The sequence below is a fragment of the Mirounga leonina genome, unplaced genomic scaffold (genome assembly GCF_011800145.1).
Source record: "Mirounga leonina isolate KUSES-001 unplaced genomic scaffold, KU_Mleo_1.0 Mir_114, whole genome shotgun sequence".
NCBI classification, from domain to species: Eukaryota; Metazoa; Chordata; class Mammalia; order Carnivora; family Phocidae; genus Mirounga; species Mirounga leonina.
The window spans coordinates 32,669,380-32,673,578 of NW_023270265.1; positions in this window are offsets into that span (position 1 = coordinate 32,669,380).

Here is a 4,199-nt window from a genome sequence, read left to right on the forward strand (position 1 = left end):
TTTTTTTCTTTTTCTTTTTTCTTTTTTTAAATCCTCTTTCTTTTTTCAAACAACTTCTTATCAATTCCTTTTATAAAATTTTTTATAATTTCCATTTTTACAGTCATTTTCCATCCCTTCATCATATCAACCCTTATTTTTGTACATATATAAGTTTTTCTTTCTTTAAAATTTTGGGAGACACTTTCTTCTAAAAGACCAAAACACACCCCAAATCTAGTGTGTGGCACTGATCTATATACCATATAGATCATATTTGATCACATTCTGGTTTTTCTTTTGTTGTTGTTGTTTTGTTTTGTTTGTTGTTGTTTTTATCTTTATCTTTTTCTTTTTTTTTTTTTTTCTTTCTTTTTCTTTTTTCTCTCTTTCCCCTTCTTATCCCACTGCTTCAGGTCTTTTCTGATTTGTTTAGAGTATATTTTCTGGGGACGTGGTTACTCTGCTAGCATTTTGTTCTCTCATTAATCTATTCACCTCTTCACAAAATGACGAGACGGAAAAAATCACCTCAACAAAAAGAACAAGAGGCAGTACCGACTGCCAGGGACCTACTCAATACGGACATTAGTACGATGTCAGATCTAGAGTTCAGAATCATCACTTTAAAGATACTAGCTGGGCTTGAAAAAAATATGGAAGTTATTAGAGAAACTCTTTCTGGAGAAGTAAAAGAGCTAAAATCCAACCAAGTAGAAATCAAAAAGGCTATTAATGAGGTGCAATCAAAAATGGGGGCGCTAACTGCTAGAATAAATGAGGCAGAAGAGAGAATCAGTAATATAGAAGATGAAATGCTGGAAAATAAAGAAGCTGAGAAAAAGAGAGATAAACAACTACTGGATCATGAGGGCAGAATTCGAGAGATAAGTGATACCATAAGACGAAACAACATTAGAATAATTGGGATCCCAGAAGAAGAAGAAAGAGAGAGGGGGGCAGAAGGTATAATGGAGCAAATTATAGCAGAGAACTTCCCTAATTTGGGGAAAGAAACAGGCATGAAAATCCAGGAAGCACAGAGAACCCCTCTCAAAATCAATAAAAATAGGTCAACTCCCCGACATCTAATAGTAAAACTTACAAGTCTCATAGACAAAGAGAAAATCCTGAAAGCAGCTCGGGAGAAGAGATATGTAACCTACAATGGTAGAAACATTAGATTGGCAACAGACCTATCCACAGAGACCTGGCAGGCCAGAAAGGACTGGCAGGATATATTCAGAGCACTAAATGAGAAAAATATGCAGCCAAGAATACTCTATCCAGCTAGGCTGTCATTGAAAATTGAAGGAGAGATAAAAAGCTTCCAGGACAAAAAAAAACTAAAGGAATTTGCAAACACAAAACCAGCCCTACAGGAAATCTTGAAAGGGGTCCTCTAAGCAAAGAGAGACCCTAAAAGCAACATAGACCAGAAAGGAACACAGACAATATATGGTAACAGTCACCTTACAGGCAATACAATGGCACTAAATTCCTATCTTTCAATAGTTACCTTGAATGTAAATGGGCTAAATGCCCCAATCAAAAGACACAGGCTAACAGACTGGATTAAAAAACAAGATCCATCGATATGCTGTCTGCAAGAGACTCATTTTAGACTCAAAGACACCCCCAGATTGAAAGTGAGGGGGTGGAAAACCATTTACCATGCTAATGGACACCAAAAGAAAGCTGGGGTGGCAATCCTTATATCAGACAAATTAGATTTTAAACCAAAGACTGTAATAAGAGATGAGGAAGGACACTATATCATACTTAAAGGATCTATCCAACAAGAAGATCTAACAATTGTAAATATCTATGCCCCTAACATGGGAGCAGCCAATTATATAAGGCAATTAATAACAAAAGCAAAGAAACACATCAACAACAATACAATAATAGTGGGGGACTTTAACATCCCCCTCACTGAAATGGACAGATCATCTAAGCAAAAGATCAACAAGGAAATAAAGACTTTAAATGACACACTGGACCAAATGGACTTCACAGACATATTCAGAACATTCCACCCCAAAGCAACGGAATACACATTCTTCTCTACTGCCCATGGAACATTCTCCAGAATCGACCACATCCTAGGTCATAAATCAGGTCTCAACCGGTACCAAAAGATTGGGATCATTCCCTGCCTATTTTCAGACCACAATGCTTTGAAACTAGAACTCAATCACAAGAGGAAAGTCAGAAAGAACTCAAATACATGGAGGCTAAAGAGCATCCTACTGAAGAATGAATGGGTCAACCAGGAAATTAAAGAAGAATTAAAAAAATACATGGAAACCAATGAAAATGAAAACACAACTGTTCAAAATCTTTGGGATGCAGCAAAGAAAGTCCTAAGAGGAAAGTATATAGCAATACAAGTCTTTCTCAAGAAACAAGAAAGGTTTCAAGTACACAATCTAACCCTACACCTAAAGGAGCTGGAGAAAGAACAGCAAATAAAGCCTAAACCCAGCAGGAGAAGAGAAATCATAAAGATCAGAGCAGAAATCAATGAAATAGAAACTAAAAGAACAGTAGAACAGATCAATGAAACTAGGAGCTGGTTCTTGGAAAGAATTAACAAGATTGATAAACCCCTGGCCAGACTTCTCAAAAAGAGAAGAGAAATGACCCAAATCAACAAAATCATGAATGAAAGAGGAGAGATCACAACCAACACCAAAGAAATACAAACAATTATAAGAACATATTATGAGCAACTCTATGCCAGCAAATTAGATAACCTGGAAGAAATGGATGCATTCCTAGAGATGTATCAACTACCAAAACTGAACCAGGATGAAATAGAAAACCTGAACAGACCTATAACCACTAAGGAAAATGAAGCAGTCATCAAAAATCTCCCAAAAAACAAAAGCCCAGGGCCAGATGGCTTCCCAGGGGAATTCTACCAAACATTTCAAGAAGAATTAATACCTATTCTTCTGAAACTGTTCCAAAAAATAGAAACGGAAGGAAAACTTCCAAACTCATTTTATGAGGCCAGCATTACCTTGATCCCCAAACCAGACAAAGACCCCATCAAAAAGGAGAATTACAGACCAATATCCCTGATGAACATGGATGCAAAAATTCTCACCAAAATACTAGCCAATAGGATCCAACAGTACATTAAAAGGATTATTCACCACGACCAAGTGGGATTTATCCATGGGCTGCAAGGTTGGTTCACCATCCGCAAATCAATCAATGTGATACAATACATTAACAATAGAAAGAACAAGAACCATATGATCCTCTCAATAGATGCAGAAAAAGCTTTTGACAAAGTACAGCATCCCTTCGTGTTCAAAACTCTTCAGAGTATAGGGATCGAGGGTACATTCCTCAATATCATAAAAGCCATCTATGAAAAACCTACAGCGAATATCATTCTCAATGGGGAAAAACTGAGAGCTTCCCCCCTGAGGTCAGGAACGTGGCAGGGATGTCCACTATCACCACTGCTGTTCAACATAGTATTGGAAGTCCTAGCCACAGCAGTCAGACAACAAAAAGAAACCAAAGGCATCCAAATTGGCAAAGAAGAAGTCAAACTCTCACTCTTTGCAGATGATATGATACTTTATGTGGAAAACCCAAAAGATCCACCCCAAAACTGCTAGAACTCATACAGGAATTCAGTCAAGTGGCAGGATATAAAATCAATGCACAGAAGTCAGTGGCATTCCTATACACCAACAACAAGACAGAAGAAAGAGAAATTAAGGAGTCGATCCCATTTACAATTGCCCCCCAAACCATAAGATACCTAGGAATAAATCTAACCAAAGAGACAAAGGATCTGTACTCAGAAAACTATAAAATACTCATGAAATAAATTGAGGAAGACACAAAGAAATGGAAAAATGTTCCATGCTCATGGATTGGAAGAACAAATACTGTGAAGATGTCAATGCTACCTAGAGCAATGCACACATTCAATGCAATCCCCATCAAAATACCATCCACTTTTTTCAAAGAAATGGAACAAATAATCCTAAAATTTGTATGGAACCAGAAAAGACCCCACAGAGCCAGAGGAATGTTGAAAAAGAAAAGCAAAGCTGGCGGCATCACCATTCCGGACTTCAAGCTCTATTACAAAGCTGTCATCATCAAGACAGTATGGTACTGGCACAAAAACAGGCACATAGATCAATGGAACAGAATAGAAAGCCCAGAAATGGACCCTCAACTCTATG